Source organism: Adiantum capillus-veneris, chromosome 6 (assembly GCF_014529385.1).
Source record: "Adiantum capillus-veneris isolate H3 chromosome 6, ASM1452938v2, whole genome shotgun sequence".
Classification (NCBI taxonomy): Eukaryota; Viridiplantae; Streptophyta; class Polypodiopsida; order Polypodiales; family Pteridaceae; genus Adiantum; species Adiantum capillus-veneris.
Window position 1 is genome coordinate 119702900 of NC_140936.1, and position 14811 is coordinate 119717710.

Consider the following 14811-nt stretch of genomic DNA (forward strand, 5'->3'; position numbering starts at 1 on the left):
TTGAAACGGATTAGTACGGATTAGTACGGATAATCCTAGGATCAGAATCTATTGTTGGGAGGATAGAAGTGTAAAAGATCTCATATAGACTTCGTATGCCAAATCAGGATAACTAACGGCCATGAAGATCATCTATATCTTCAAGATCAAAGATAAGGGATCAGTAGACCTACCAACCTACTTGTTTAGAGATTGTTATAACAACAACTTTGTTACGATGACTCCTGAGGAGGTAAAACAAACCAAATACCAAGGGTACTCCATAAGGGATTGGATATTGGGACAAGGACCAAACACAATTCCAAGAGATGAACACCATGAGAGATCATCTGAGAGTAATATTAAGAAACTAAAAACCACCTCATCACACAGAAAACCGGGTGACACTAAGGCGAGTTTAGGCCTATATGAGTCACTATTTCCAACAGGCTGGTTTGAAGGACTTGGAACATGACCAACTACCAAGAGACTAGGAGTTGAACCGAATAGACGCATCAGACCAATTGATTTTCAAAAATGAGTTAGAAAATATAGTGGATCAGGGGATCCATATGATTGCTTAGCAAGCTTTAAGCAAGTGCTAAGAGAAGAACATATATTCAATTTCCATACTCAATTTGAGGGGTTTGGAATGACATTAGAAGGAAAAGCATTGACATGGTTCCAAAACATTTCACCAAGGTCCATCATGGACTTGAACACATTATCTCAAGGGTTTGTAGCTGGTTGTTCCAAAACGGGGATCAAACATTATACGGTAGCTCAAATCTACAGCTTTAAATAGAAACATGGTGAGTCTATTAGGGATTGTGCAATGTGAATGAAGCAATACATTGCCAGATGCCTAGAGCTAGATATACCTGCAGAAGAACGACTAGTATCATTGTTTGTAGAGGTACTGCTAAGCAAAGAACTTCATGCTATACTCTATATCAAGAAGCATACAACCCTAGAAGCGTGTGTGTCAGATGCGATTGACTTAGGAGACAATTGTGATATTTTCAACGAAGAAGATGTCCCTAAGGATAACCAAAGTGAGAAAACAACATCCATGAAACCAGTACAAATGGGAACAGCTGCTGCAGCACCACTTTCAGCCATAGAAGACATGCTTAAAAGGATGAATGACATGATGAACAACATGGAAAAAGAACCTATGAGGGGACCAGGACAAGGGATACCTCAACAGGAACAACCAATTAGGCCACAAAAATGTTGTGAAATCGAGGGTAAATGGACTAACCATGAGATCAACGAGTGCTACTTTTGACCAAAGTATGATGGTAATGTTCAGTACGTTGGTGCGGCCAAAGTGTGTCGACTCTAGAAGGTGGCATGAGCAGGTCTATACAGGCAAGTAGAAGCATGGCAAAGGACTGAAGCAGCTAGGAAAACCATGGGATCGCAGGTGGCAGCGGAAGTGTATGCGTGATGCGGCTTATAGGCCACGGAAGGCTCCATAAGGGTCTAATTGGGGTAGCAGGTGAAGGAGATGCAAAGTGCAGACTTTGGGTCCAGGAATGAAGAGCTTGAAGTGCTGAAGGAACAGGTCTAGACGGTTCATCAAACCGAGCTACGGAGCCCAAGTTATTGAAGGTTGAAGTTTTGGTGGTTTGTAGATTCTTGCCGGACAGGGCAGCTGGGGATAGGTGATCCAAGTGGAACTTGAGTTATAGATGTGTAGAGATCAATTCATGGAGCCTACTCGTCTTTTTGGATTGCGGATCGGAGCCATGGTTTGCAAGATATGGTCATTGGAAGTTTTTCCGCGGGCCGGCGGGTCTAAGCCCATTTGACCGCATTGGAGAATGTGCTATCTGGAATTTTTTGAGCCTCGACAAAGTTTTGGAGCAGGGTGAAATTCATAAGGAGCTAACAGGAAGTGATTGCATGCCAAACGGAGTCCGAAGCAAGAAGTTATGGCAGTCGGAAAATTGGGTGTCTTTGCCCGGAGTTGATGGCAGATGAATTGATCGTGTTTTTGCGGCTTTGGATCTTAGGCCTGGAAAAGTCAAAAAACCGATGCGAGTTATGAAGAAGCAAGGTGGAAGTGCAAGGTTTCACCCAGGCTTTGCGGCTTGGCAGTAGGAGGTGGGAGCAAGAAATGGGAGCCAGGCAAAGGCAAGCCAAAAAGTTTTTTTTGTTAAAAAAAATAAGGGGGTTTTGCTTATTTTTCAAGGCTTGGGGTGCAAACCCTGCGGAGCCTCCATTTGGCGCAAAATATCCCATATGCAAAGTCGGGAGTGCAGGAGCCGTGGTATATATACTGGACGTGGTCTTCCCATTGTTACACAGAGAGGAGTGAGGGGAGCTCCCCTCCCCATGGCTGTGGCGCGCGTATGCGCAGGCGCTGCTGTGGCGGACGTGGTGGCGATTTTGGGCGTGAGCCGGCGAGGCTAGGCGGCGGTGGCGCCCGCATGGCGGTTGGTCGGTGATGACGTTGCAAGTAGTAGGGGCGGTGCCCGCGCCCGTTGAAGGCCAAGTTTTTTGAGGAGAAGGCCCCCCCCCCCCCCCCCCCCCCAATAGCGACATCGATATTGCCTCGACGGAGGTTTTTGTTCATTTTTTAGGGTCTTTTGGAACATGGCTTTTGACCAATGTGAGTTTTTTTCTTGAGGTGTTTTGCCAAGGCCTTTGAGCCATTGTTTTTGGTTGCCGAGGTTCATGCCGGCGGTGTGTTGGTTGTACATGATATTGCCTATGGTCGAACACTATTCCCTACTGTTTCTGGGCGTCATTCCCCCTTCCCCTTTCTCTTCTCTGCTTGTGTGCGTGTGTTTCCGGGCGTGTGTAGGCATGTGTGCCCCCCGAGGTTTGTCATGCAAAGAGAGATAGAGAGAGGTTGTATGAGTGTGGAAGGCTGTGAATTGAGCGAAGCGGAGTGATTGAGTCTGTCTAGTGCATTGCAAGGCGTATGTGCGTATGGTTGTGTGAAAGAAGTGGTTTGTTTGCGGGTAGTGTTGAGTTTTGAAGGTGAACTCTAGTGGATTGGGGCGCTGTGTATACCCTAGGATATAGTGAGGCATTGTGTTGTGTGTTGGGTGTGTCCCCCTTTCTCCCTCTCCAACGTGCCCATGAGGACACAAGCACAACCCATGTATAGATATCAGCCTAATATTGCCCAAGCTCAAAGACCACCTATGGGTATGGAAAGACCTAAACCTGTGTTCGATCAACAACCTCCTTATCCAAAACATAATGCAGTGCCTGTAAGCACATGCATTCTAAAGGAGTCATTGTTGGACGGATACGCCGCGACGGACGTCAGCACAGCGAGAACTCACCTAGCATATGATGTAATCTAAGGACGAAGCTCGACCCGCAGGCGCGTGGAAGCAAGCATAAGGTGTCAACCTACACTCGACCGACTCCTAACTAATTCCTACAGAGGTCTCTATCAATTGTCTAAGTCACAGCCTTCAAGATTGCATAAGAAGAAACTTCCTACAACACTTTTTAGAGCCGAACACCCATCAAACAATCTCGAAACACCATAGAACTTCAAAGAGACCCTACTAACACTAATAGGTCGCTCTCCCTAAGGTCTATGAACCAAAATCCCAACCCAAAACACCCGGTGCAGAAACACGTAGGATGTCTGGCCGAAATCTACAGGTCTTCGTTTCCGAAATCTAAAGTGTATAATGTGTAGTTCTACTCAATGTGAATGCGTGGATATGTTGTAATGCAAAATCGGACAACGTATGCTCATCCAAACACCCGATGAAGCTCGTAGAAGGAGCTCGAAAAACCGGACCGTACGCGCACAATGTAGGTATCGGCACGTAGCTCTCGTCGGGGGCAACACGCTGCACTTCTCCGCACTCAATTCCGACCATCGGAGCACACGTAGCATCAAGATGAAGCTCACACTCTCTCTCTCGTACACAGTACGCTCACTCACAGACTTCAAAACTTGTTTTTAAAATGACAAAAGGTTTTTTCATTAAGGTCAAAAAGTGGTATATATACCTTACAATTTCTCAAACCCTAAAGTTCCAAAATCAACCATCTACTCAATCTAACTATCTGGAAACTTATGTAAGTCCCAATATTTACAAGGTGAAAAATCAGGTTTTCCTCAATGAATGAATAATTACAAAAAGAATAATCTTCCGAATAGTTAGATGCCACGGGGTGTGTCCAGCTTCTAACACTCCCCCCCTCCTTGCTCATGTTGTCCCCGACATGGCCGTTGATCTGCTTCTTCATCTTATCATTTCTCGCATCTTTAGTAGAGATTCGTATCTAGAATGCAGGCTCATCATTGTAGGGCCAAAAATGTCAGTGTTGATGGTGAAGAAGCCTGTGTAGAACGCTTCTTCAAAAGCCTAGAGGTGATAGGATGGTAGAAACATTATCCTTTGATATAGCGCATGTATCACCTCCTTGGAAGGCTGACCAGACAGATCATAAGCGCATCTGTATGTAACTTGGAAGAAAAAGATGTTGTCGGTCACCTGGCCTGGCTTGAAAGTCTCGGACAGTGCTAAGATGGTTCTGCAGATTTTCCTCATCATAATGCATGTAAGGTCAAGTGAGCTAGTGAACAACTTGATGGCGCCCGTTAGGGTTTTCACCATGTACTGGACACTTATTCTCTCACCTGCCTTCAAGCCCGACAGCTTAGGGTAGTTCAACCAAGTGGGTTGGCTCCTTTGCAATATTTCGTGCGCTTTCCACATCCTAATCTTTGGTAGAGGACAAAAGCTGAGGTTGTCTCTGATATTTTTCGGTACCTCTACCAAGTGGATTAGGTATTGTGGGTACTTTGTAAGCCAAGCCTTCCTCCACTTTGGCTGAGAATCCACAATGAGCTTGACCCTTCTGGTTTTGAGGTATCTGCATTGTAAAGGGGTACGGCTGGCTCTTCTCTGATCCACTTGTTTATGGTAGCTGCCTCATATTTCAGCAATGGATATGGGAGAGAGGGTTGAAGCCACTCACGCCTAAGGTTGCTGGCGTCGATCTTCTGAATGGTTATAGACTTGAAGACCCTCTGCTCCCACTCCAAGGCTTCCTTTGTGGTTTCTCTGAGCTCCACCTCTATTGCTTTACGCAAGTTTTCTTCCTCTTCCTATGTTAGATCATGTGGCTCTTGAGAGGATCCTTCTAGGATTTCCTCTTGCATAGGCGTGTCCACCGGATCTGCCACATTTTCTAAGTCAATGCCCTCATTGGCTGCTGGCCCTGTGCTCTCTGGCTCTCCTGCTTGCTGTCCTTTCAACTCCTCAATTTGCCTCAGGAGTTTTTGTTTTTCCGTTTCCGCTTCTTCACCCATATTCACGAGGAGGTCATTAAGTTCAGCATTTATTCTTTCCGCCTCCTCGAGCTTTCTCTTCATGCTTTCTACTTCCTCTTGCAGGGCTTTTTGGCATTCTTCCATTCTCTTTTGCATGACTATAGATCCTTCTGCCATCATCAATCTCTGCTTTTTCTCTAGAGTCAGCTCTTTCTGAAGTTCTTGCATTTGCTCTTCATAGAGTTGACTCTCAGTCGTGACTTGAGTCGAGCTAGTAGCTCTGACTCTGGCAGGTGATGCTCGCAACCTCTGGATGGTCTAGTCTTTTACTTTGAGTTGGTCCTTGAGCTCAAGGACCTCATCCTGGCTTGGTTCTTGATCTATCTCTGCTCTTTCCTTGGAGTTTCTCCTGGATTCTACTTCTTTAGATTCTTCTGCCAGCTGTAGTGTCAAGTTATCTCTTTCCTTCTTGGCATCTAACAATCATTTGCTGAGCTGCTGACACTCTTCTTCAACTGCTTGCATTCTTTTTGCAGCTGCTTGATTGGCTTCCTCCATTGCTTGGAAGCTTTGTAGTGCCCTTGCTAGGCTGGCCTGTAGCTCAGCTTCTCTCTCCTTTTGCCTCTAGCTTTGTCCTTGCAGAGCGTCTACTTCCATTTTAATCTTTACTTCAGTGGCCTTGAGAGCTATCATCTCTTTCTCTGAAGCCATGGATTGCGCTCTCAATCCTGTTAGCTTTGTCATCACCACGTCCCAGTCGTTGGAGGGAGGGTGCAAGTCCACTGTATCTGTAGCAATTTCCTTCAGTTCCACTAGCCTGATGCCTTGCATCTGTTCTTTAGGCCCTGTCCTCGCCAAGTCGAATACGACTGTGGCGGCCTCTTCCTTCGTATATCCTGCATAATAAGAATCTTCTAATTCTTTTTGCTCACTTTGAGGCTTAGCCTCTTCCTTTGGCTTTTGCTCCTGACTTTGCTCTTGCTCTCCTCCTTGCCGTTCTTCTGGTTTTTCTTCATCCTTCTTATCTTCTTGTGGAGGGCCACTAGGAGGTGGTGAGGGTGGTGGTGAGGGCTTTGGGCTGGGTTTAGGGCTGGCTGGTAGAGATGCAGGTTTGCCCTTTAAGTCCCTGTCAGCTTTAGTTTTTCTTTCTCTTTCTTGGCTCTCTTGCTCATCTAGCAGTTTCTGCCATATTTGCTGTACTTCCTCCTCTGTGAAAGGGACATGTGGAATATTTTCTGATGCTGCATCAAGAATCTCAAAGTTCTTGATATAGTCCTCAAATCGGTCCCTTTGCACTCTTCTGGGCGATCCTGACATAGACTCTAGAGAAGGCTTCCAGAGTTCACTTAAATCACCCTTGAGGGCTCTCTCTGCTCGGAAGCTCTCCATCAGCCTCTCTAGTCTTGCCGCTTTCTGTGACCTTGTTTCTTTGGCCGGCACTTGAGCAAATTCCTTCTTCCCTTTCTTTTGCTCAGGCTGCTCCTCTTGAAATGGCTCTAGCCGTCTCTTCAATCTTGTTGCCCTTGGTGCTCTTTGCGGCTCATCTTCCTTGTCTTCTTTTAGCCTCAGCCAATTGTTCTGAGACGGGGGGTCAAGCCATCTTCCTTTTGCGTGTAGTGCCCCATAAATCACCTTGGTGATTAGTTCTCCTGGCACTATATAGGTGGGCTTCTTGTTGCCCATCTTTACTAGGTTGTCATGTATATATGCCGCATAGTTGATTATCTTTGGGGTGCCTTTTGTCATTGCCCAAGTGAATGTCGTGGAAATTGCACTTGGCGGCATCCTGTACTTCTGTGGCCTCTTCGTGCACATGTGGAAGTATTGGTTGTATAACTGGCTCATGATTTCCACTCTTGGGTTGGAAATGTCTTCAAAGGTGTAATTCCCCTTCTTCTCATGGTACACCTTGACCTCATCCCTTCTTTTTGTTACACTATCCCCCTTGTTGGAGAGGTCTAGTGCATCTGCTACAACTCACTCAGTGATTATTATCTCTGTTCCTAACCTGCCTTGTAGATCTGTTACTTTGGCCACTCCATCCTCTTTGATGGTTGTCACAAACTCCCAGACTCTTTTGATGTCCACCCCTGCTGGTATTGCTTCAACGTAGTTGTGGAGATCAATATTCTCCAAGTATCCGGCCATCCGACTTATGTGGATGCCAATCAACAACAAACCAGTGGCAAACAAGGAAGTGACCCAACATCTACAAAAACCTGCAGTAACAAAATACCAATGGAAAGCAAAGGCAATACGGCCCATAGCCATTACAGCCCAGCCAATTCTCTCCTTAAAAACAGCTACGGCTCTATCAACAGTGTCGACAAAGCAATTGCCTTTTGCAAAAAAGATAATTAAACAGAGAGCAGTAGAGTTACAGCTGTTACTTGCAAAGAAAACAGGAAACCTCGATGGCGAATGCCAATAAGCATCTTGCTTATTCCCTTCTCTTGCACAGCATTAATTTTTCCATGCATTGACTGAGTATGCATAAAGTAGGGCCACATTAATCGGCAAGGCATTAGCACAACTTTTTCAACCTATGCACGGCATATAATCCGAGGTGATACCTTGTTGTCCGGGAGGACTCCGGCTAGGAGAGGGGGAGGCATTCTCAAATGTGGAACCAATAACAGAACAACAAAAAAGGGCATGATTTTTTACTATTTTAAGGGTTGTTGTTTGATTGCAAACTTTTCTGGAGTAACCCAAGTACATATGCCCTTATACAACATGTATCTACAAGTATATGGGGCCAAACGCCAAATCAAGCCCCTAGGTGTGTGTATATAAGTAGAAATAGCCATTTTTCGAGCAAAATATTGGTAAAACGGAGAAATCCGACCATAAAAATTTTATGTGAGTGTATATAATGTTTTGCGGTGATGTTTGTGATTTATTATGATTTTTGGGAATTTTTTGGGTTTGATTTGCTATTTTCTTTTTAATTTTGCTAATTTTTCGGCAAAAAAACTTCAAAAATACAAAAAGCAGGTGAAAAATAGTCGTAATGAGAAACAAAAAATATGGGGATGATCAGTGTCTATAGGACAACTTATGGTACAGTGGGGGTGCAATTATGAGACTGGAGCGGAAAGCGTTTTTTGGCCAGGTTTTGACCGAAATGCCAAATTTCTAGTAAACAGAGAAAATGGAGTCCAAATCAAGAAATTTTTGAGCCTAAACCGCATCTCGCAAGAAGATAGGAGCACATGTCAAATTTCATGAAAAGTGGCTCGGGGACCTTCATTATAAGAAATTTTCACCTCATTTTTAGCTCATTCTCACTATTGACTTTGTGGAGAGAGCTTCTGCCATCTAGAGCAAACCAACCTTCCAGCAGCTTCTACGACGCGCACGACTACCCGACGAGCTCCAGACATGAGAGGTAGGCTCACCACCTTGAGCTTTTTGCGCATGTTTGTCATTATGTCGCGAAAACTAGCGTAGGGGTCACACACAAAGCGGGCGGTAGAGACCTACAAATAGAGACGGCGGCCTAACGGCTAACCCGAAAGCAAAAAGATTTCATCGACAGCTTACCCTAGCCTAGGAGACCAGTCCTCGATGTCCAGAGGCAGTAGAAAACCATCGAAAAAAACCCTAATTCCCAGAAACCCGCAAGAGACCACCAAATGGAAAATCGGCAAAACGGCCACCAAATGCTACCAAAATTCATGGGTAGGAGCATCTCGACATGCTCGACAAGTCTATATGACCCGCATGACCAAAAAGTGACCCGAAGCGGCACTAAACTTCAGAAACGGCATCAGACACACAAAGCGTCACATTGCTCTTGCGGCCAAACCGCAAGCCCGTTTGCCACCAAACTTCACGAGCGGCCTTCCTAGACCATCAACAACCAAGTCCTATGGTGGTAGATCACCACAAATCATCGAAGGTATGTAAACGCAACCACGGGTGCTTCTAGAGCGGCAAATTGCCAAATGAAGCTCCGATGAAGCCAAAGTCAACAAAAACCATACGGCAAGGATCCCCAAGGGGTCGGGGAGGTATGGAGACCAACATCAACAAATTTCATCGCCAAAAAGCACCCCAAAAGTCAAAAAACGGCTCGAAGGCTCTGAAGTCCACACAGGGAGTTACTCTCTATCCATTTGACTTTTGTGTTGAAATTAGGTTCAAAAGGGACTCAGGGGGACCAAGGGCAAGCACTGGAAGCACCATCCATGAAAAAATCACCAGGAGACATCCTACGCGTAGGATGTCTCAAGGGCACTTCTGGACACAAACTCCAACATTTTTCATCATGCACATTTTCTGAATGACATTTACAAGCTATCCATGCAAAGTTAGGGCATAGAGGCAATAATAGGCCATAGACCTACCAAATCTTATCCAAATCCAATGAAACTTGCACAACACATTCACCAACACATCAACAACCAATCTATGTGTTCAGAAGGAAAAAATGATGAAATAGACATCCTACGCGTAGGATGTCTATTTGACTTTTTTGACCAGCAGGGGATGTTTGATCATTCCAGATCCAATCACCTCATCATCAGGAGCTCATATATCAAGTTTGAAGCCATTTTAATCATTTTTGACCCCCAACACTATCAAGATACACTTTTTGAGCCCAAAAACACCACACAAGCCCTTACAAGCATCAAATCTTGTCCAAATGCAAATCCAAGAACATGGACATGTTCCATAGGCCAAGGACTACCCACAGGACAAGTTTCATGTCATTTTGATGAAAAAGATATCCTACGTGTAGGATGTCTCTAGCATAAATTTAGCCTTCTGTGCAAAGAGTGACATCATGGGAGCCAATACCATGGTGCAATAAGCCCATATACCAATTTTCAACCCATTTGGACATCAATTGCTACCTATGATGGACTTTCTACCCAAATTGTGACCTAAATCCTGAATCAGCCCAAAAATCCACTTTTTGATATCCAAATTCAAATCCAAGCATATAGCCATGTTCCATGAGCCATACACTACCAGCATATCAAGTATGAACCAATTCTGATGAAAAAGACATCCTACACGTAGGATGTCTAGATGAATTTTTTTGGCTAGATTTGCACTATGAGCACATGCACAGCTTCACAATTTCCTTTTAAGCTTTATTTTCAATTTTTAAGTCATTTGGATAAGTAAAACTCAGTTTCGCAGCTAATATGGAAAAAACGCTAACTTCGGATTACTGAGTGCAACAGGATCTATAGCAGCCTCGTAGTCACCGGCAAAGAAGAAGAGAATGACCATCAAGGATTACCTGGAAGAAGTGGAACCCTTCGTCATTCCAGAAGGAACACTAAAGCCCACCAGTACATGGATACAAGAAGATCTGTTAGAGTCCAACGACCTAAAGATCTACCGAGGAGTGTTCAAGGACACTGAAGGCAATGTTATAGAGCTCCCAATGCTGCCGAGAGAACTCAATGAGTTTGCAAATGTAGCTGTCTGCCTTCCATTGTTGCTTGTACTGAAGGGAGTTCCTTTTGATTTTGTTTTGGTATCCAAATGCGAGTGACATTTGGGTTATGGCTAAGCATTTTCTTTGGGATCCATATCTATTTTATGCCCTTGGTTTTTGGTTGAACCATCTGCTTTGTTGGAATTCTTTTGTTGCATTGCTGTTTGTCTGCCATGTCATTTCTATCCTTCTGCATCCATACTTGTTTCCCTTTTTTTGGTAACCTAGATCTTTGCATTGCAGCCGGTGATTCCATATGTCTGTAATTAGCATGGTTGGCTTTTACCTGATTTTTTGTTGCGGGTATCATGTTGTTCTTTGATGGCATTTGTGCTTTTGGCTTTGTTTCCAGTGATTGCATGGCTTGCAGTTGATCATTCTGGTATTGCTGAGCAAAGGCTGTCACCTGTTGTTCATGTGCATGCTAAATTATGACTGCTTTTGCTTTCCAATCTATCTGCACATTGTACTCTTTTTGCCAAGGTTTCCCCAACATCATTGAGTGTTGTGTGCTTTCATCCTCCACCACATAGAATTTGTGTGGGTAAATATATTGATGTATCTGTACATGCAATATAGTCCATCCCAATGTGCTACTTTCCAGCACTTGAGGAGTAGGATGAAGTTGACTTGTGACTTTGAGCTATTGGTATAATTCGTAAGAGATCAAATTTGCTTGAGCTCCCGAATCAAGCAATGCTGTCGATTCAACTTGATTGCTGCCATCCAACTTCGTCAGTCGAATGGCATTGATTCGCAATGGTGGTCCACTTTGTTGTTGTTGTCGTAGAAGTCTTCTTTTTGTAATGCGTTCTTGTGCTTCTGCTTGAGCTTCATCTCGTACTCTCTGTTTTTCCTTCATTCTTTGTTTTCCTTGATGAATTTGTTGGAGCATCTCCTGTGTGAGTGGTAGATGATATCTCTTCAGTCGACATCCACTAATCCAGTTTGGCATTTCTTCACCTGCTAATGTAGCAATCTTGACAGCTCCACTTTGTGATAGATCACTAATCACAAAGGGTCCCATTCCTCGCTTTTTAAGTTTCTTGGCATGTTGCTTCAAGGTATAAACAAGTACGTAATCACCTGTTTTGAACTCTTTAGTGCGCACATGTTTGTCAGAAAATTCTTTTTGTCTTCTCTTTTTAGCATAGATTGAAGCGACAGCTCGTAAGCGGAGTTCATCTAGCTTTTCAAGATCATCTATTCTTGAAGAGAGTTCATGCCATGTCCATTCTAAGCTTTTTGCTACTCATAGAGTTGGAATTAAAAACTCTATGGGTAGTATAGCATTTAGGCCAAACACCATATTGTATGGTGTTGTTCCGATTGATGTTTTTTAAGCTACCTTGTATGCCCATAGTGTTGAGTGTAGCTGTTGATCCCAATATGTTCTTGATTTTGACACTATTTTAGTGAGAACCGTGCATAGTGTTTTATTTGTGGCCATAGCTTGCCCATTGGCCTGTGGATGGTATGGTGCAGATTTCCTATGTATGACCATGAATTCCTCTAGTAGATATTCAATGACTTCATTGAGAATATGTGTTCCACGGTCACTGAAAATTTCTATTGGTAACCCGTAACGTACAAAAACATTCTCATACAAAAATTGTGTAGTGGTGCGTGCATTAGCTTTTTGTGTTGCCTTGGCTTCGACCCATTTTTTGAGATAGTCCGTAGCCACAATGATATATTGGGTATGGGTGTGATATGCAGGGGGTGATATGGGTCCCATAAAATCAATGCCCCATTTTGCAAATGCTCTTGCTCCCATCATTGGCCGTAATCGTATCTCATCTCTTTTTTATTGGCACCTTGGTGCGTTGACATGCGTCACAATGCTTTACAAACTCTTCAACATCCATGTGCAATGTAGGCCACCAAATTCCTGCGGTTAAGACAATTTTTGCCGTCTTATCGCCCGAAAAATAGCCTCCACTTATTCTGCTATGTGCATGTTCTAGAATCAGCAGGTATTCACTTTCACTTGCACAAATTCTAAGTTGATTGTCCTTTCCTCGCTTATAGAGTTGGTTCCCAATTAACTGAAAGTCACGAGCTTCCAGCTCTATAGCTTTTTTCCGTGCTCTTGTGATGTTCTTAGGGAACATCCTGGTGGTTAAGAAGTGAATGATATATTGACTCCATGTAGGTGCTATGTTTACCTGAAACAAAGTTGGGTGATCCACTGGTCGTTTGGCACTACATATAGTACAATTGGTAACATAAGAATGTGTGTCAGCATACATAGTTGGCCAATAAACCCCTAACTGTTTCAATCTCTGGTGTGTTTTCACTGTTGAACAATGAAATGCACAAACCTGGACATGGGCCTCTTTAAGGTAGCACTCGAATTCTTCCGGATTTATACATAATCGTAGGGTTAGGTCCGATCCAGGATGATTCAGCCGTCCTGCTATCAACTGGAAGTTTTTTGTTTGTCGAATTGTTTGTTGTTTGGATCTGTATTCCGTATAATCAAACTTACTTCCAAAGGAAAGAATGCTAACAATTTCCTGAGACCATTTGGGTACCATTTCAATGTTGAAAAGATAAGCATCTGGTATGTCATCATCTACTCCTTCAGGAGCTTCCCCGTTGTGTATCCTTGAAAGATGATCCGCTCGTAGATGGGTTTTACCCTTTTTGACCACCACTGTGAAGTCAAATTCTAGAAATATAATAAACCAATGTACGATTCTCTCTCTATTGCATGGTTTATTTACTAGATACAAAAGAGCTTGATGATCTGTGAAGAACACAAATTTATTTGCGAGCAAATAATGCCAAAATTTCTTTACAGCATAAATCATTCTTCCTAACCCTTGCCGCTCGGTGGTTGTGTAGTTCTTTTCCGCACTGTTTAACTGTCGGCTCACATAGCAAACCGAAAAATCTATTGTTCCGTCTCTAGGTTGAGCCAGAATGCTTCTAATGGCATATGCAGAAGCATCAATGTGCACATGGAATATCTTTTCCCAATTTGGTGCCTTTAGTACAGGTGATGATATAAGGTTTTCCTTCAGCTTTTGGAATGAAGTTTCACACTCCTCGATCCAATCGAAATTGACTATCAAATGATACAGAGGTTGTGCGATAACCGCATACATGTATATGAATCTTCGCTAATATCCGTAGTGTCCCATGAAGGATTGCACTCATTAGGAGATTTCGGAGGTCTTTTGGAGGGCCTTTTGGTAGAGAGAGGAAAATAAGCTCCTCCAATGAGAGAAGAGCCTACGTTACGTAGAAAAATAGATTGATATTAACAAAAATATAAAAGGTGTCCCTCTCCTCATTTAATAATCTAGTGGTTCTTGAAGACGAGCACTCTCTTTTATTTAATGCGAGCACCTTTTTCAGAAGGTGGATGCGGTGCATTTGATACGGGATACGTCATCACTAGAACTCAAAAAGTCACAAAACTATCAAGTGGTGGAAGATTTTGAAACTTTTGATACTGCCAATGCGTCCGGAACACACATATCTCCTAGAAATGAATGTCCAATTGCCTCACTTGGACATCCAAAGAGGCCAAAAATGTCAAACACCCCTAAAAGAACATTTTACTAACGGCGCGCGAGGGGGCATTTCAAAATTTTGAAATGTCTCCTCGCGCGCCGTTAGTAAAAAGGCCCTTTTTCCCTCTTTTTAGGGAGCTTTTTGAGAGGAAAATGTCCAATAACCTCTAAAAAGGGGCTTTTTGGAAAGATAAGTGTCCAAAAATCACTAAAAAGAGCTTTGTACTAACGGCGCGCGAGGGGGCATTCCAAAATTTTGGAATGCCTCCTCGCACGCCATTAGTAAAAAGGCCCTTTGTTCCTCTTTTTAGGGAGCTTTTTGAGAGGAAAATGTCCAAAAACCTCTAAAAAGGGGCTTTTTGGAAAAATAAGTGTCCAAAAATCACTAAAAAAAGCTTTGTACTAACGGCGCGCGAGGGGGCATTCCAAAATTTTGGAATGCCTCCTCGCGCGCCGTTAGTAAAAAGGCCCTTTTTTCTTTTTTTTAGGGAGCTTTTTGAGAGGAAAATGTCCAAAAACCTCTAAAAAGGGGCTTTTTGGAATGATAAGTGTCCAAAAACCCCCAAAAATGGGCTTTGTACTAACGG